The 21,088-nt window shown below is 41.9% G+C and overlaps 1 pseudogene; it reads right to left on the reverse strand.

Annotated features, from left to right (window-relative positions):
- Positions 1 to 11,555: 11,555 nt before the first annotated feature.
- On the reverse strand, positions 11,556 to 11,657 carry LOC149439057 (U2 spliceosomal RNA; annotated as a pseudogene).
- Between the last annotated feature and the right edge of the window lie 9,431 nt (positions 11,658 to 21,088).

Consider the following 21,088-nt stretch of genomic DNA (forward strand, 5'->3'; position numbering starts at 1 on the left):
TCTTCTTCTTCGTAATCATCATCCTCTTCTTCTTCTACTTCTTCATCATCATCCTCTTCTTCTTCTTTGTCATCGTCATCCTCTTCTTCTTCTTCGTCATCATCATCCTCTTCTTCTACTTCTTCATCATCATCATCCTCTTCTTCATCTTCTTCTACTTCGTCATCATCATCCGCTTCTTCTTCTTCTTCGTCATCATCATCCTCTTCTTCATCTTCTTCTACTTCATCATCATCCTCTTCTTCTTCATCATCATCATCCTCCTCTTCTTCTTCATCATCATCATCATCCTCTTCTTCTTCTTCATCCTCTTCTTCTTCCTCTTCTTTTTGTCTTCCTCTTGCAGGTCACTGCTCATGCGCAGATTTTTTATCGGTAAAAAAATCGGCCGTATAGCCCATTATTGCCGCGAAAATCCAATTTTAATTTTTCCAACTTTCCCAATTAAAAAAAACGGCCAAAATACAGAAAAACGGACAAACAAATAGCCCACTAACGATCCGAAAATCAGCCGATTTTATTTTCGGCCGAAAAATCGGCCGATTTTCGACCCATCTATGGCCTGCATAAGGCCCCAGTTCCAGCTGAAGAAAAAAAGCCCCAAAGCATGATGCTGCCACCACCATGCTTCACTGTGGGTATGGTCTTCTTTTGGTGATGTGCAGTGTTGCTTTTGCGCCAAACATATCTTTTGGAATTATGGCCAAAAAGTTCAACCTTGGTTTCATCAGCCCATAACACATTTTCCCACATGCTTTTGGGAGACTTCAGATATATTTTTGCAAAATGTAGCCGGGCTTGGATGTTTTTCTTCATAAGAAAAGGCTTCCATCCTGCCACTCTACCTCATAGCCCAGACATGAAAAGAGATTGTGGTCACATGTACCACACTTCAGTACTTGCCAGATATTCCTGTAACTCCTTTAATGTTGATGTAGGTCTCTTGGCATCCTCCCAGACCAGTTTTCTTCTCGTCTGTTCATCAATTTTGGAGGGATGTCCAGTTCTTAGTAATGTCACTGCTACGCCATATTTTCTCCACTTGATGATGACTGTCTTCACTGTGTTCCATGGTATATCTAATGCCTTCAAAATTCTTTTGTACCCTTCTCCTGACTGATACCTTTTAACAATGATGCTTTGGAAGCTCTCTGCGGACCATGGCTTTTGCTGTAGGATGCGACTAAGAAATTGCCAGGAAAGACCTACTAGAACAGCTGAATTTTATTTGGGGTTAATCAGAGGCACGTTAAATGATGGCAGGTGTGTACTGACTCCTATTTAACATGATTTTGAATGTGATTGATTAATTCTGAACACAACTACATCCCCAGCTATAAGAGGGTGTGCACACTTATGCAACTACATTATTTTAGTTTTTTTATGTTTATAACCCCCCCCCCCCTAAAAGATTTCAGTTTGTTTTTCAATTGAGTTGTACAGTTTATAGGTCACATTAAAGGTGGAAAAAGTTCTGAAATGATTTATATTTGTCTCATTTGTTTACACTACAGAAACCTGACATTTTAACAGGGGTGTATAGACTTTTTATATCCACTGTATATATACACACACTATATTGCCAAATGTATTTGGACACCCCTCCAATGCATTGAATTCAGGTGTTCCAACCACCTCCATGGTCACAGGTGTATAAAATCAAGCACCTAGGCATGCAAACTGCTTCTACAAACATTTGTGAAAGAATGGGTTGCTCTCAGGAATTCAAGTTGCCACTAGTCCATCCATGAAATTTCTATGCTACTAAATATTCCACAGTCAACTGTTAGTGGTATTATAACAAAGTGGAAGCAACTGGGAACAACAGCAACTCAACCATGAAGTGGTATGCCATGTAATGTAACAGAGTGGGGTCAGTGCATGCTGAAGCACACAATGCGCAGAAGTTGCCAACTGTCTACAGAGTCAATAGCTAAAGACCTCCAAACTTTGTGTGGCCTTCAGATTAGCACAACAACAGTATGTAGAGAACTTCATTGAATGGGTTTCCATGGTTGAGGAGCTGCATCCAAGTCTTACATCACCAAGTGCAATGCAAAACGTTGGATGCAGTGGTGTAAAGCACGCCGCCACTGGACTCTAGAACAGTGGAGACATGTTCTCTGAAGTGACGAATCACACTTCTCTGTCTGGCAATTCGATGGACATGTCTGGGTTTGGCATTTGCCAGGAGAATGGTACTTGTCTGACTGCATTGTGTCAAGTGTAAAATTTGGTGGAGGGGGGATTATGGTGTGAGATTGTTTTTCAGGAGTTGGACTCTGCCCATTAGTTGCAGTGAAAGGAACTCTTAAGGTGTCAGCATACCAAGACATTTTGGACAGTTTCATTCTCCCAACATTGTGGGAACAGTTTGGGGACGGCCCCTTCCTGTTCTAACATGACTGCACACCAGTGCACAAACCAAGGTCCGTAAAGACATGGATGAGCAAGTTTGGGCTGGAGGAAGTTGAATAGTCTGCACAGAGTCCAGAACTCAACCCAATAGATTACCTTTGGGATGAATTAGAGCGGAGACTGTGAGCCAGGCCTTCTTGTCCAACATCAGTGCCTGACCTCCCAAATGTGCTTCTGGAAGAATGGTCAAACATTCCCATAGACACACTCCTAAACCTTGTGGACAGCCTTCCCAGAAGAATTGAAGTTGTTATAACTACAAAGGGTGGGCCACCTCAATATTGAACCCTACGGGCTAAGACTGGGATGCCATTAAGGTTCATGTGCGTATAAAGGCAGGCATCCCAATACTTTTGACAATACCGTATATATATACACACATACACACACTGCATTTGTCAACAATCATATCAATTTAAAAGTGCACAGCAAAATGACAGTAGGAGGATTTTGAAAGTTTGGATCTGACAGGTGGCTATTGGATAATGAAGACAGCTTTGATTGAGACTCACTAAAATATTGGCCCAATCATCTTCAAGTGTAATTCCACTTTTGTTTAGAAAAAAAAACAATCCCCTCTGGATGATCTATGTCAATTGCAAGGGTTTCAGCAAGCTTTTTAGCAAATTCTAAACTTTTGTCGCTCCAAAGAAAAAACAGTTTGTTTCACAATGTCTTTTGCAAACTGATTCTGAATAGAATGTTCTGGTTCATTATAATCACCAGGTGTATGCTCAGTGTTCTGATGAGGAAAGCTACAATGTATTTTTTCCCTTTAGAAATATTTAACCTGTAGGAAGTACAATATGTCACCAAACCTGAAAATCCTTTTGCAGAGAATGCCTAAAATATGACATGTATCTTAATGCAAACTTCTATAAAATTCAGTAAGCCAATTACACAAGCGGCAAATTACATTTCTGGAGTCGTTCTGTGTACCAATGGTATTGTATTCAACTTTACAGAAAAGTACAGCGGCTGCAGATTGAAAGGGAAAGGTGTTGCTTATAATGTTAAATTACATTATGGCTTGTCCATCAGTTGTATATGGTATATTATTTTTTTCTATTTGCTTTATGTTTTTATCTACAAAAGTGGAGTTGTCCTATAAACAGAAAAACTAGCACCAGCTTACATAGTATTAAAGGAGTTGGGAGCTGAGGGGACCCGATGATAGGTCTTCTGCCCCTTTCCATTAAAGGCCTCCTGCAGACACGGCAGTGTCATTCATATTAATGATACCGCCTGGCTTTGATCAGTTCATAACTGTCTGTAAAAATTTCAGATCTAGTCAGATGAATGGCAGGTGTTTAGTAAACACAGTATTGGAATTGTCTTTCTTGATTACAGATTATATAAGCCCCTTTAGATTGGTGGTGATGGTGAAAGGAAAGAAAACTGATTGGTTCAAATGATATTTTCACAGCTGTCAATGTGGCTATCCCACCTTTTACAGCAATAATCATCTTCACTCCAGAGGTGTCCCACACAGTAATTACTTTCTGCCACTAGATGATTCCCATCTTTTAAGTTGAATAGCACACAGCATCATTTAAATCCATTTTTCTCAGCCCAGGTCATCATGGACACACCCTCTAAAGGTGTGCCAATGCACAACATGCACTCAGATTGCCACTGCACTGAATGGCGCTTACATGTCTCAAGTAAAAAAAAAAATAAAATCACCCACTGTCATCTTTGGAGGAAGGAACCATAACATCATTGGCCAGAAAATATATATTTTTTAAGTGTGGGGGTGGGATTTCAGGAGAGGGGGAAAGTTTATTTAGTATGCCAGAGATTTTGGAGTCAACACACATGTATAATTAAATGCCATTTATATCATAGAAGTTAAATGACCACAGAAATAAGGTACAGAAATACAGCAATGGTGAAATATACACTATATTGCCAAAAGTACTGGGGCACCTGCCTTTACATGCATATGAACTTTAATGGCATCCCAGTCTTAGTCCATAGACAATAAGAAGGGTCAGCCGTACATCAGAAAGGCAACCACGTAGTGGATTGTGCTTGTGTGGGACTATAGAAGCTGGGAGACAAAGAGTTACCTAAGGTGGGGGCTCTTTTTGAAACTACATTATTATACATTGTATATTTGCACATACCTGGTCCTCACATAGGATAGGAAGATAATGGGTGACAATGAGTTAAATTTCATTGAATTCCAAACTGAATGGAGTAGAAAAAGTAAGATTCCTTTTACTGGATTGATTTACATTATCATTTATCTTACTATCCACTCCCACTGCATAGTTTTTTCTTCAATAGAAGATCTGCCCTCCGTTTAGAACTGGCTATACAGTATGCTCTATCCAGCATCCATTTGGGATATCCCCTATGTAAAAAGTGCAGGTATAGAGCAAGAGCCTCTTTATTGAAATCCTGTTGGGCACTACAGATGCGACAAATGCACAAAAAGTGTCCAACAGGAATACTTTTGATAGTATGCCTAGGATGGCCCGATTGGACTAATAAAAGCGTATTACCAGACAGAGGTTTCCTTTATAGACTAGTGGTAACTCTACAATTATCACTGGTGAGACGGACGTCGAGGAAGAAAATCTCTCTCTCACTTGACTGTCCTGTGAATGACAAATTCTTATTGTTGTTTAAATAAGATAAAAGAACTGACAAGTCTCCCAGACCCTTATCTACAACGAATATAAGATCATCAATATAGCGAAATAACATTCTAAAATGGTGCCTAAAGGGATTATCAGTGCCATAAATGTGTAATTGATCCCAGGAACCTATATAAGGGTTGGCTAATGACAGCGAGAATTTGGCACCCATCGCAGCTCCACACTTTTGAAGAAAAAACTCGCCATTAAAGATAAAGAAATTGTGGTTAAGCAGATATTCTAAGACATCTAAAATAAATAAACGGTGTTCCATGCTAAACCCAGTGCTGGATTCTAGATAAAAAGATATCGCCTTGATGGCAAGATGATGAGGTACAGAGGCATATAAACTAGCAACATCATAGGTGACCCACATGAGACTCTCATCCCAGCACATGCCATCCATAATATGGAGAAGGTGATTGGTGTCTCTCAAATAACTGGGAAGCTGTACAACAAAAGGCTGGAGCTGTGTATCCAACCAATGACCCAATCTCTCATTTAAAGACCCAATGCCAGAAATACTGGGCCTCCCTTGTAGAGGATGCAAATCTTCATGGGTTTTTGGTAGGTGGTAAAATGTAGACAGCACAGGAAAATTGTGGACAAGGACACCTGCCTCATTCTGAGTAATACCAATCCGGATTCCCTTGTCAACAAGATTTGTAAGAGTCACTTTATATTTTTTAGTGGGATCCCCCTTTAATTTGGTATAAGTGGAAATATCCAGTTCACTTTCCTTTTTCTTTTTCCTCCTTTTCTTGTTCTCTGAGATCACTATTTTTGATACAATGGTTTTATTTGTTTTGTTACAATTTATTAGTAGGCATATCCTCAGGGTTCAGGAGTGCGGTTTAGGACAGGTGTTCTTTATTAACTAATACCTATATAAGACAGCACTTTTGTTGTTTTCTTTGTTATGATTAAGCACGAGATCGTGTGAAACGCATTAACAGGTCCTTTATTCATGTCCTGGTGTTTTGTGTGTCCTATGGATTAATAAATACACACTATATTCATCTATCCTCCGGAGTGCGGGCTGACCCTTCTTCCTATTGCATCGTGTGTGGTGGTGAGCCAGAGCCTGCACCTGTTGTGGATTGATCTGGATTGTTTGCCTGAGCAGTATACCTTTGCTTTTTGGATATCACAGTACCACACTTGAATTCACTGAGCTTCCGAGAGCAGCCCATTCTTTCACAAATGTTTGTAGAAGCAGTCTGCATGCCTAGGTGCTTGATTTTATACACCTGTGACCATGGAAGTGATTGGAACACCTGAATCCAATGATTTGGAGGGCTGGCACAATACTTTTGGCAATATAGTGTATGTTTTAAGTGGTACAAGTCTTCAGGCAGAAATGACATTCTTCATCAGGAAGGCACTATTTGAACAGAGATATAATATGACCTTACAGACCACTGAATACATGAGAAGCACTTCCCTTGGAGAAGGTATAAGATTACCATCTCACTGTGATCCCCAAAGTCCTTGCAACTATCCAGCTGCTGCTGGAGGACAGTTCCAAGAAACTCTTGCAGGATTTCGAAATCGATAATGAGATGCTGTTTGGAGTACATGAAAGATGGCTGCCTGGAGCACATAACAGAGGACAAATTAGTCCTCAATGGTCTTCTGCCAGCCTGAAAGAAAGGCACAGTTCCTCCTTCAGGTTAGCTGATATACTGCAGCCTAACACTTGCATCTTTGGATGGAAATCACTAAACATAACCAAATAACTAAAAAAAAAAAGGAGCTTATACATGCTCTAAGATGCACACCTTGAAATATGTCACAGCTCAGCAAAATAGGGGAATTCTTTTGAAAGCGATAATTTCTTTTCCCAGTTAGGTTCAGATTTGACCATACACAGCTCCATTTTTCCATATCTGAATGTTAGTGGCAAGGAGACTTGATAAACTGTTTAACAGTTTTTTTATTATTTTAAATCTCAGAATAAGTTGTCATTACAGTGGGTTGTATTGTTGTTTAATAGAGTTCCTTGTTAATTGGCTGTTGCCTTTAGTCAGCTTTGCTTTCTCCTTGAGTAGACAAAAGGCCTATTAATATTTTAGCAAACTCTAAGTGGTAATTCATGTTCGTCAGTTATGATACACTTTAGAATCTCCAGCAAACATTGTAAAGCTGACGCATATTCACAGATGGTCTTTATTTCATACATCCTGCAAGTGTGATCAAGGTCATTGATTTATAAAGTATAAAAAGATTACTGTGCAATGGCAAATAATGCAAACATAATCAATGAATAGCGCAGTCTTGGCCTTGTATAGCCCAGTGCTTACATAAAGCATGAACCAGGTAGGGTTGAATATCAAAAGAAAGATGGGAACCAACATAAGCAAATCTAACCCCACCATATTCCATAAATAATCACAAATACATATTTTTTTTAATTTAGAATAATTCTTGGCCACAGGTTTAACATGAGAAATTAACCACTTGCCCACCAGAAGATTTCCCCCCCTTTATGACCAGGCCACTTTTGGCTATATGGCACTGCAGTACTTTAACTGACAATTGCGTGGTCGTGCTACACTATACACAAATTAAATTTATATAATTTTTTCACACTAATAGAGCTTTCTTTTGGGAGTATTTGATCACTATTGTTTTTTTTCTAATTTTTTGTGCTACACCAAAAAAAAAGGCCAAAAATGTTGAGAAGAAAGCAATATTTTTTACTTTTTGCTATAAAACATATCCAATAAAAATATATAAAAACTAATTTCTTCATAACTTTAGGCCTACATGTCTTTGGTAAACAAAATCCCACTAAGTGTATATTAATTGGTTTGCATGAAAGTTATAGTGTCTACTAGTAATGGCAGTGATCAGCAACTTATAATGTGACTGTGATAGTACAGCAGGCATTCTGACTCTAGCTTACTGACACTAACATGGCTAGTTACACTAATACAATGATCAGTGCTAATAAAATGCACTGACGCTGTACAAATGAAGGAGTTAACATCTGGGGCAATCAAAGGGTTAACTGTATCTAACAATGTGTAATGTGTGCAATATGTACTGTTTTACTAAGGGATGTGACCATTTTGTCTCCCTACTTTGCAGGGAGACAAAAACCGGCACATCCCTACTTTCATCAGAGAGATCAGATCTCTCTCCTGTCACTTGCTCTAATGCTTAGCAGATCCCGGCCAGGAATCAATGGCCAGGACCCGCTGATTGGCAGGCAAAGGAGCCAGTGACACCGTGGGTAGGCAGGCATGTGCGCTACCTAATTGGAAGAGCAGAACCACATATATACATGATTCTGTGCAGCTGGCCCGCACTGCAGCAGTAAAGCTACAGTACGAGCTCAGCAAGTGGTTAAAATAATATATCCAAAAATATTTCATTTTACATCACAAAATTTACAAACAACATCAAAGCAAAGATTTTATGCAATTAGGTAGGTCCCTGACAGCGCCCAGCAAAAGTTACAATCTGTTGGTAATATATATGTAAAATGATGAGGCCAGCATGCGGTGACGCTCTTCCGGCGTGGACGCCATCCTTGTACACCTTTTACACAAACCCATACAAAGTACACCCAAAAGCATGAGGCTGAAGGCTCTTTTGTGGCAGAAGTTACATGTGAGTGTAAATTTGTTATTACCTAATTTACTTCTCTGGAATGAAACAATATTACACTATGGGAAGCTGTATTTATATTTTTTTAATGAGATATTGGCACACACCCCATACCTATACCTGGAGAGGAGCCACCATCATTGTGCCTATCCCAGAGAGGGAGATCTGTTTGCGAGGAAAGGACTAACCAGCAGAGAAAAATATCTGCTTGGAGGATCTGAGGGTGTGATCCCAAAAACGCTTTGATCCTTACGGGTCGAAGTTTTAAGGTGAGAGGCTTATCTGCCACCTGTTGGATTTTGGCCGCTGTTACCCACAGTCACTACACATCAGCACAAGTGTGTATATTGTCTTGGATTGAGTGGTGTAGATGGCACCGCTTTGGACTTTGTTTCACAGATCAGACGTTTATTGTTTGATCAGAGTGTGTGGTTTATCACAATATTGGTACACATTTTTTGTCACTTATTTTGGTATATATATATTTTTTTTTTTTCACCAATTGTTATGTTTTATATGTCAGTCATTTTTTCCTTTTGGTATATATGGCATTTAGGTTTTGGCACTAGTAGATACACGATAGTTGTATTCTGCATTTTTATGCACATTTAGTAGCTTTGCATGTTTATGTGTTTATAGTCAAGTCTTATTGATATAGACTCACCACTTGTAAGTCCCAGTTGGACTATTATTCACTACCACCATCTTATCCTGCTTAGGATATATTCATGTTTGTCATTTATTATATGGTTTCCACTTTGTGGATGTGCGTTGTTTCACTGGTTTCTCATTTGTTGATATAATAGGATTATAGCATGTTTATAGAGATCTGGGTCTTAGACCCTTATAGTATCCTATCATTGGATATTTTGTACACAGTGTGTCACTGATTATCTATATATATATATTATATTATTTTGCTTGTTTACATTTATATTAATTAATTTGTGGTTATGTGAGTAGCGCTGCATCATTTTACATATATATTGCATTCATTAGATCATTGGTATTTGATTAGATGTAAGCAGCTTCTCTGAGTTAGTTTTTTATTAGATTAGTAATAGAAGCGCAGGAGGTTCACACCACTACAATCTGTTGGTCACATGTACAAGCCAACGACCATCGTAAACAAACTCAGTGGCTATACACCACACTTACAAATTTCAAACCTTGTGAAAATATGGGAGTCCTATCTTCTTCAGCCTCCATGAAACCCAAGTATAGCTCATGTGACGGTTGCATATAACAACCCATCACCCAAATTTAACCTTAGAAATGAGTTCCATTCCTTTTTGACACCATCAAGAACCCACCACAGCATTTGGGGCTGAACATTCACTGCTTTGTTCCTGCCAGATTTTATGTTCTTCAGAATCCAAGAGACACACAGAGTGCTCATAGTAGCAGCAGGTGCTAAGTGCTGTAAAGTAGAGGGTTCAGAATTCTCTGGCTTGGGCCAGATTTAGGAAGGGGGCATCTGAATAACCAAAATTAAGGCAGGTGTGCTCAGAAGGTTAAGCAGAGAAGGAAGAGCTGAGATCTTGGAGATTTTCTGGAAACCACACAGGTGGGGCTAATTAAATGATGGTGATTGAGTTCTGGTGGATGCTGGATGGGAATCCATGGGAGGCCCTGCAAAGGTGGGGAGAAACATTCTGCTCTTGGGGTGTAATGGTGCAGACCATTTTAAAGGGCTATACATTGAGAAGTTTTTTTTCGCCCGCTGTTCCAGTGACAACTTCCAAATTTGGGATTTTTCATCACTTTCTTTCTCAGCAACAGTGGTCAAATAGAGGGTGCTTTTTTCCAGTGGGGACACTAACAGCAATGATAACCTGACAAAAATGTGAACTTCAAAACTAGAAAAATTATGTTTTGCTTTACAAACCCCTAACCCTCCTCCTATCATGTAAAAACAGCCAATGTTTACACATGTGATTGTATCAGATAACGGATACATTAATGGAGTCCCAAAAGGGACAATTCCCTCTAAAGACTCCACTCCATCTGTATAGTGGTACAGGCCACCTACTTTTTTTTTTTTTTTTTAAGTCCGCAAACGTGCAAACTACAACGAAAAACCCGTAAGTGATCACAAAAAAAGTGCAAGTGCGAACACCACACGAAAAAGTGCACTTAGGGGTGTGTTTGTCCTACCCCCGGAGGGGTTGAACCGTTACCCTGATCCCCCTGGGCACGAAGCTCCTGACAGGGACAAGGTTCCCATTGGGTCCTCCTGGCCAAAAGGCCTGGTGGACCACCGTTCCTTATGCCCAGCCGAAGCCGGACATCCAGTACTAGGTCAGGGGGTTCTCCCGAAGAGAAAACCCCCTAGGGATCAGGGGAGGAAGGAACCAAAAGGCCACACATCCTCCCCCTAGACTTCAGGGTAGGCCCGAGGACCCACACCCTCCATCCGTGAAAAACACACACATAAATAAAGTAAAAAGTGACAAGACGTGGGAGTGCATAATAAATAAGAAAAATAAAAAAGTGGTACCGTGCCAAATAGTGCACAGACCAGGCCCTGAGGCCTGTAGCAAAAATTGCCCCGGACTTAGCCAAAAGACCTGGTCCTTAGGGCGCTGTGCAAAAAGAGGTGAAAAACAGTGGCCATGTGTCATCTTCACACCGTGGGGTCCCACACCCAAGTGTTACTAGTGACACCCCTGAGAGCGTCTTCCCCAGGGGGCACTGAGCTTGCTGACTTTTTGCGTCCTCAGCCCCAGGCCAGACCAAGGCAGATCCGTCCAAACCAGGAGGTACTGGGTCTTTCCAGCTTTCCCAGAGGAATTACTCCCAAGGCCCCAGAACGAATCATGGCGCTCCCTGGTTTCTGTCCCTCCGGTCCAGCCTTCCGGACCCCCATCATACCAGTGAGGGTACTATACAACAGCCAGAATGGCCGGTAGCACCCCCACTGGACACTGATAAGAACAGATACTACACTTGATCTTAGCCAAAAGGCCGAGAAGCAATACAGGCCACCTACTGGACAAAGAAAAACCTGCACCTGCCTATAAAGAGCTAAAATGTACACAGCCAATCAGAGTGGCTCTGTACCTTGTGATCGCTGTGATGTCCAGTCACAGCAATCACATGTGTAAACATTGGCTGTTTTTACATGAAGCCAGCCCTCCCCTTTATTTCAGGGATGCTGTTCCTGTCACAGAGGGATCCAGTGTGACTCCATATAGTTAGAGAGACAAATGTTTCCAAACACAATCTTGAGCAGTTTTCAGAATCTGCAATCTCCCATTATGTAGATACGCCAATGAAGAGCGATCGGTGGGAACTATTGCTATGTATTATATATTCATACAGCTGTATGGGAAGCATAATTCAGATGTCATTTATCCTAAATGATGTAATTGGAAACCCACTGCAGCTGTCAGGGCACATGTACCCAATAACAGCCTCATTACGCTAAACCTATTTTCTTGTTATAAATTGAAATATCTTAATTTAAAAACTTTCTGTCAAGGCTAAATCACTGTTGCCATCTTTACAGAATGACTGACACCCCTCCCCCCACCCCCTGCCTATAGAATACACGTTTGTTGTATTTATAAAGAAAGACCATTTATTTAATAAGTATGGAAAACTTTTTTTTTTCTATAGAAAAAAATAGGAAACCTGGCAGTTATTAAATATCACCAAAAATCTCTGGCTCAAAAGACCACCATCAGAAATCCCTATCTCAAAAAATGATATAAAATATATTTGGGTACACTACTGCAGGTAGTCAAGTAGTTGTCAAAATGTCACAGCAATGAAAAATGTCCTGATAATGATGAGATATTACAGGTTGGTATTCAAGGGGTTAAAGCTGAAGTTGAATCTGCTTATAATTTACCGTTACTGGTTCCTTCTTTTCCACATCATTAACACCTGTTTTCATATCTTATTTTGAACACAAGGATGTCATCACTGAGTCTCTGTGCTTTCCTATGCAATGCAGGCAGATCATGCTGGTGGCAGGGGCCAGAAGGATGCTGTACATATCTGGATGAAAATATAACTGCACCTTGCCTCAGCATAATCAGATGTAAGCAATGGGCTGGATCATGGAAGAAGTTATGCAAATATCAAAGGAATTGAGAGGAGAGTGTCAGTCTGGAGATGTGGGCATTCCTGGGTAGACAGCATTGGCATGTAGGCCACCAGAGCTATACCAAACACAGCATCACTTGCATCCCTCCAGACGTGCCCAGGACTGGCTTGTCCACCAGAGCTATACCAAACACAGCATCAATTGCACCCCTCCAGACAGGCCCAGGACTGGCTTGTCCACCAGAGCTATACCAAACACAGCATCAATTGCACCCCTCCAGACAGGCCCAGGACTGGCTTGTCCACCAGAGCTATACCAAACACAGCATCAATTGCACCCCTCCAGACAGGCCCAGGACTGGCTTGTACACCAGTGCTACACTAAACACAGCATCCCTTGCATCCCTCCAGACGTGCCCAGGACTGGCTTGTACATCAATGCTATACCAAACACGGCTTCCCTGGCATCCCTCCAGACATCCCCAGACCTGGTTTGTCCGCCAGTGCTATACCAAACACAGCTTCCGTGGCATCCCCCCAGACGTCCCCAGAACTGGCTTGTCTGCCAGTGCTATACCAAACACGGCATCCCTGGCATCCCTACAGACGTGCCCATGACTGACTTGTCCGCCAGTGCTATACCAATCATGGCATCCCTGGCATTCCACCAGAGATGCCTGGGCCTGGTTTGTCTGTGCCAGCCACAGGAGTAGCGATACCACTGTCACAACTCTATGCATAACAGAACTTCCTCATTGGTCACTGCATATTGGTACATTTATAAAATCATTTTATATTTATTTATGGTAAACGTGTGCCAGAACGTCCGCTCTTTTTTTTTGTATATTATCAGTAAACACTTTTGTTATGCATTTTTAGACTCATTGACTGGTGGCATTATGCCTGGTATATACACACTTAAGCTGAAATCTTCAGCCGCATGTGTTCTTTAAGTGTAAACACATTTTTACAAATAATGTAAAAAAAAAAATGTAAGTAAGTTTATGATTTTGTGTTGGACTGCATTCATAGCCTTCCTGGGCCATTGGTTGGCCAAGCCAGCGCTAGATGATGCTGGACATCCTTCAGCCAAGTGATGGGACAGGCTCTATCTGACTTGATACAGGTTCTAATGAACATTGTGAGAAGCTTACAGTGTGCAGTGAAATCAGTGTAAGCTATTACAGTACAGAAGAGGAGCCTGCACAATTGTGCAAGACTGAAGGGAAGGCTGGAGTTCAGCTTTAAGTGATGGAGATACCAACCAATATGTTTGGTGGTGTGCATTAAATATCATCAGAACGAAGTGACAGTTTTTCAATTTTCATTTTGCAGAAAAATAAATATATAAATAAATGGAAAGAAGGAAATCAAACAGAAAAGATCTGCATGGAAAATAATACCAACATGGCTTTTCCAATCTAATCCAGATGAAAGAAGGAATAAGTCCATGTGCACAGCTCCGTTCTGTCCCAGTGCTCGCTGTATATTCATACTAGATTATTTTCACAGCTGTGCCGTTACTGACAGCACAGTGCACTATGGGAAGGAGTTTATGAATACACTTGTCCTAGAGGACAGCACGTACCTATGTGATCCCCCCACAGAAACAATGGCAATCATATCTCACAGGACTCAGAGCCAACGTCAATCCAATTATCCCTCACCTCTAGCAATAGAAAGACTGTAAGGGAATGACTGAGATATTTATCATCATATTTATCAGGCAGTCAAGCCACTTGGGCTCCTTATTTGTTATTACTATTCCTAATCTAATCCTATTACTTCTGCCATGCCTCATTATTCTGGATGAGGTCCAGAGACATAAAATTCACCTTTGACGCAACAGAAATAAAATAATGCATGAACTAAAAGGATTTCTCAACTGCATTAGTCAGGGCCCATTCACATGAATCACAAAGTCAGTTAGACACAGAAGTGTCCTGCTTTACCAGAACATAATGATCCCCATTCACCTTCATAGTGAAAGCAGGTTGTAATGCATGAACGATGAGGTCAGCTCTTTAGCGCACTTCCGTAGGCAGAAAGGTGCAGTGTTGTGAAGATTGTGCACTGCCCCTCTATGAAGTCCCAGCTTGAAGATCCACTATGAAAACTCTTTATGAAGACCCGCTATAAGGACCGTTCCTATGAAGATCACCCTATAAAGATGCACCATGAAGTTTCACAATGATGACCTCCATGAAGAACCACTATGAAGACCCCCCTGTGAAGATTCACCATGAAGATGCCTCATGAAGTCCCACTATGAAGACCCACCATAAGGTAAGGGGGAGATGGGGCAGGGATGTTGTTGGGCATTGTCAGGCTCTCTCCATGGGGGGGGGTGTCTGATGTTGGTTGGTGTCAGGCTCTCTCTCTGCTAGCGGGGGAGCGTACGATTTTTGTGTTGTCTAGTGCAGCACAAAACCTACAGTTGTGGCCAAAATTATTCAACCCCCACTGAAATTGAGTGTTTTGGCCAGTTTGACATTGCTTTTGATCATTCAGTCATCTTGCTTACATTTACATTAAAGAGGCACTTGTAGGTCAGACAAATATAACATAACAGTTATAATGAAATAACCACAAATGTCTTTTCTGTGCTCACAGCATTATCAGTTTTATTCAACCCCCAAGTGACATTCAATCTTAGTACTTAGTACAGCATCCTTTTACAGTTATAACAGCTTTTAAACGTGAAGCATAGCTTGACACAAGTGTCTTGCAGCGATCTACGGGTATCTTCGCCCATTCTTCATGGGCAAAGGCCTCCAGTTCAGTCACATTCTTAGGCTTGCGCACTGCAACTGCTTTCTTTAAGTCCCACCAGAGGTTCTCAATCGGATTTAAGTCTGGTGACTGCGATGGCCACTCCAAAATGTTCCAGCCTTTCCTCTGCAACCATGCTCTAGTGGACTTGGAGGTATGCTTGGGATCATTGTCCTGTTGAAAGGTCCAACGTCTCCCAAGCCTCAGGTGTGTGACGGACTGCATCACGTTTCCATCCAATATCTCCTGGTACTGAAGAGAATTCATGGTACCTTGCACACGCTGAAGCTTCCCTGTACCTGCAGAAGCAAAACAGCCCCAAAGCATGATTGACCCTCCACCATGCTTCACAGTAGGCAAGGTGTTCTTTTCATCATAGGCCTTGTTCTTCCTCCTCCAAACATAGCGTTGATCCATGGGCCCAAACAGTTCTAATTTTGTTTCATCAGTCCACAGAACACTATCCCACAACTTTTGTGGTTTGTCCACATGGCTTTTGGCATACTGCAGTCGACTCTTCTTATTCTTTGGAGACAGCAAGGGGGTACGCCTGGGAGTTCTGGCACGGAGGCCTTCATTACGCAGTGTGCGTCTTATTGTCTGGGCTGAAACTTCTGTACCCACATCTGACAAATCTTTTCTCAGTTCCTCAGCAGTCACACGGGGACTTCTCTCCACTCTACGCTTCAGGTAGCGCACAGCAGTCGAAGTCAGCATCTTCTTTCTGCCACGACCAGGTAGCGTTTCAACAGTGCCCTTTGCCTTGAATTTGCGAATGATGCTTCCTAAGGTGTCTCTTGGTATGTTTAACATCTTTGCAATCTTCTTATAGCCATTGCCCTTCCTGTGAAGAGAAATCACCTCTTCTCTTGTCTTCCTGGACCATTCTCTTGCCTTCACCATGTTTGTAACCACACCAGTAAATGTCTAGAAGGAGCTGAGTATCACAGTCATTTTAAAGCTGCCTAATTGGTGCTTATTATGCTTGATTGCTGCTCGGTGACATCCACAGGTGTTTTCAATACCTGATGGAAAGCACCTGTATGAACCTCTGTTCTTCAGAGTGGTAGTCTTTAAGGGGTTGAATAATTGTGGCAATGAAGAAACCACATAAGAACCATTTACTACTGTATTACATAAACAATTGATGTCATTTTAGTTGCATTTGGGTAGTTACAACGTCCTTGTAGGATTTGATTCTGAATACAATTCCAAATGTACACTATAGTCCCTAAACCCCTTTACAGCATTGGGGGTTGAATAATTTTGGCCACAACTGTAAATGCACCACTGAGTGAGTGGTAACCTCAAAGCAAGACTCTAGCCAAAACATTTATTTTTTTTACTTTTGTTTTAAGTGAAGATAGTTTAGATATTGTTGGGTTTTATTGCCTTTCAAGTACATTTTTCTTCACTTCTTGTCAAGGTGACCATATAAAAAGTGATGGGAAATCTGCACAACAGGGACATGGAATAAAAACTTATCCCCTGCTCTAACACTCTACTAATAAAAAGTGCTTTTAACTATGCTTACTTCCTGTCCTGGTAACCACCCAGGAATAAAGAAGAAATCTTCCCATCGGGGACATAGATATTATTTAGAGTTCCATACCTTAACTCAGCCTTTCTCATATTTTTCAACATAGAGGAACCCTTGAAATAACTTTCCAGTCTCAGGGAATCTCTTCTAAAAAATACTATATTTACAACTCATGATACATTAGTGTGATGATCAGTGGGAAGAATGCTCCTTAAACTTGTGGTTATTGGATAGCTAAAAAAGATCAGATAGCTAAAAAGATCAATGGCGTCAGTGGGAACTTATCTAAGAGACAGGAATTGCTCATTGCTCAAGGAACCCCTAGCAACCTCTGGAGGAACCCTAGGGTTCCATGTGTAACACTCTGCTGCAAATTACAGATGCAGGATGTTGAAAAAGACACAAGATGTGACAACTGAGTGACACACATTCTAGTAAAAGCTTTATGGATCTTATAAGCTGAACTGCAGGACTTTATTAGAAAGCTGGTAATTGGGGGACTACATTTTTCCCAGAAGGGCTGGTGTGTGGGCAGAGGCATATAAATGTGAAACTTCGGGAACAGGAAGTGATAGGGAAGAGAGCTGGAGAGAGAGTTGTGATGACTGCTGGAGAGCCGGACCAGGCCGCAGAGCTAGAGAGAGGAGAAGCAAGGAGAAGTCGCTGACCGCTGGTCTTGCCTCCCTGTTCAGCTACAGTTGCAAGAAAAAGTATGTGAACCCCTTGGGATTACGTGGAGTTATTAAGTCCAAAGGTTCACATACTTTTTCCTCCCTGCACTGTGAATGTTTACATGTTATGTGCAATTAAACCAAGGCAACATCCAATGTTTGTGTAGTATTATGTTCAGCAGACTGTGTTCTTCTATTGTTGTGACTTAGATGACGTTCAGAGCACATTTTATGCCCAATTCATGCAAAACTCCACGTAATCCCAAGGGGTTCACAACTGTACATAGTTTGCCAGCAGGTGATCCGGAGCGCGGCGATCACAAAGAACGCTATAAGTGAGGCTGGAGAATCTGTGGGGGCCCCCATCCACTGACAGAGAAGGACAGCCAGGACCAGTTGGAAGCCACCGATCGGGTGAGAGAATCCCATACACTAGTTAAGCAAGAGAACACTGACATTCTCCTCATACCTGCTACTTTACCTGCACACAGTTGTGGACATTGCATTCAGTTAACACGTGTTGTGGCCTACAGTTCTCACAGTCCCTACTGTTAAACACAGTCGCAGCATGGTCCCATCATCAGAGCTGACCACAGTGCATGTCTTCTGCAGGCTAGATTGCATCAGTGCTCCCTTAACCATTGGCCTAACCTTCTAAAGGAACTTCTACCACCATTGCCATTCGTTACTGCAGCCCAGAGTGGAGTTGTCCTCTGCCAACAAGCCTTATTGCCAGTTTGACACCTTATTTGCCTAAAGCTGCCCTGTTCTCAGTGCATTAAAGGGGACAACACCTAAGTCAAGTGTTACTTAAAGGGAAAGTACTTGTCCTTTCTTCTTCTTCCCCTTGTGTTAATCCTGTAAGGAACTGTCACCTACATCACCTCCTACTGGGAAGGGTCATTGACTAATCTGGTCAAAGAGCTCTTTTATATCAGATTTAAGCCTTGCCATCAGATTCTGAGGGCCCAAAGTGAGGCCGTTCTCTTGTTGCTAGATTTCATTGTTCACTGGGGTTGCCACCATCTCAGGCTGAAGGTATCGGTTAACTTCTGAAAAGCAGGCCTGCTAACACTGATTGAAATTTTACTGTATGTTCTGTTTCTTTGCTTAGAGTTGCTAAGATTAATAATAGCCATTTCACATACTAATATCATTTTGTACTCTCTACGCAAGCTCACATTGAAGTTTAATATAAACCTCATATCAGTTTACTTTAGATTGTGTGTGAGTCTACTTTCTACTGGTAAATTCACTCTTGTCAAAAGAATCCTGTGGTGTCAGCAGGAGTGGGGCTTTCAGAAAGGGGTCCAGAATGACAGGGAGCCATGCTACACATGGAACACCTAGTTGAGAAACCCTGCCTTACCTACTCTAAACAAAACAAAACAAAATGTTAGGAGCTCCACTTTAGGTCCCATTCACACCTGAGCATTTTGAAGTGTGTTTCAAAGCTTCACAAGAAGTACTTCAATGCTCAACACTAGGATTTCCAGTATATTCAATGGTGCCATTTAACACCTGAGCATAGTGATGCGTGAAGCTTGGGGGCAGTGCTTTGGTCCCAAAAGACTTCAATGTGACCACCTTAAAAATGTGTGCAATGTTCAAGACTGAAATGTGAGCAAAAATGTGCAAAAAACACCTGTACAAATGTTAAAAGAAAACACAGACTTTCAGCTCAAGTGTGAATGGGACAATAGGTGGGATGTTAAAGACATTAAACTGGGCATTTAGTCTACTGTTTTGTTTTGTTTTTTTTTGTTTGTTTGTTTTTGTAGCTTAATAAATTTACAAGTGCAATACTTTGTGATGGAAAATTCTCATAATCTGTTTCTGCTATTCTACAAAATGTATGGAAATGTAGTGTCAATGTGTATCCTGTTTAGGTTACTCTTGTTAAAATTCTTATTTTGATGCAAAAAGCCTTCTCTGCCTTCGCCCTAATACCAGACAATGTACTATATACAGTGTTTACCCGAAAATAAGACACTGTCTTATATTTTTTTGGCTCAAAAAAACACACTAGGTCTTATTTTTGGGGTAGGTCTTATTTTTTTAAATGTTCAGGTGTGGACAGGGGGTGCAGAGGTGAGCTGCAGGCAGTTGTGGATGAGGGTTACTATGGAGAGGGCCGACTAATGACAGTTGTGAGCTGCAGTCAGGTGTTGCAGGGGTGACTTGACAGGTGAGTTTCAGACAGGGTGCAGATATGAGCCACAGACAGGGTGCAGGGGTGAGTTGCAAACGTGGGATGTAGAGGTGAGCTGTGGTCAGGGGGTGCAGAGCTGAGCTGTGGCCAGGAGGTGCAGAGCTGAGCTGTGGCCAGGGGGTGCAGAGCTGAGCTGTGGCCAGGGGGTGCAGAGCTGAGCTGTGGCCAGGGGGTGCAGAGCTGAGCTGTGGCCAGGGGGTGCAGAGCTGAGCTGTGGCCAGGAGGTGCAGAGCTGGGCTGTGACTGGGGGGTGCAAAGGTGGGTTGCAAATCAGTTCACCTCTGCACCCCCCCCCCCCAGCCGTAACTCACCTATGCACCCTGTCTGCAACTCACCTGACTCAATTTACTTCTGCAACCTGACTGCAGCTCACCTTTGCACATCCCCCCTCCCCCTCCACTGTCTTCATATGGTTAGCTAGCTTTGCAAAACACAGCTGTCAGCAGCCGGCCCCTCTCTATAGTAACTCCTGTTTTGGGTCCTATCTTCCCACACTGTGCACCAAGCGCACTTACTCACTGCTCCGCCTCTTCCCCACTGGCCGGTGATTACCCATGGGGCATCGGTTTCCATGCATTAGGCTTCAGGAGGAGATGCCCCACCCATAAACACACTGCACCCCCAGATATCTGTTCCTTCCCTGTCCCACATTGAGCACAGAGGTAGGGAGATTCTGTGGGAGCGGATGGTGCTGTCACTTCAGCCGCGCTTCTGTGTTTATAAGAGACAGTAGATATGGGTGTGCTCAAGGCCAGTGCCGGAGGTGGCGGAATGGCGTTCCGCCATGTTTTGGTTGAAAAAAAGCCCTGATCACAACTAGGTCTTATTTTCGGGGTAGGTCTTATACTTTAACAATTACCAAAAATAGCACTAGGTCTTATTTTCGGGGTGGGTCTTATTTTTGAGGAAACAGGGTACATGTGATGCCTCTAACATTTTTAAAGCTAAATTCCAGGATAAGCACATATTGTCTAATTACAAGACGAATTGTATGTGTATACTTGACTGAATATTGGTGTGGTGTACTTCTTCCAGATCTGTGCAATCATCAAGTTTTTCTGCTGCTCTTTGCTACTAAAATATTTATTTTGCAAATACAGGGGGCACAGGTTCCACTTAGCATCTCACTTTAACCACTTGTCTACCGGGCACTTTCACCCCC

Source organism: Staurois parvus, unplaced genomic scaffold, assembly GCF_062004578.1.
Source record: "Staurois parvus isolate SC_StPar_1 unplaced genomic scaffold, SC_StPar_1.0 ptg001162l, whole genome shotgun sequence".
Taxonomy (NCBI): domain Eukaryota; kingdom Metazoa; phylum Chordata; class Amphibia; order Anura; family Ranidae; genus Staurois; species Staurois parvus.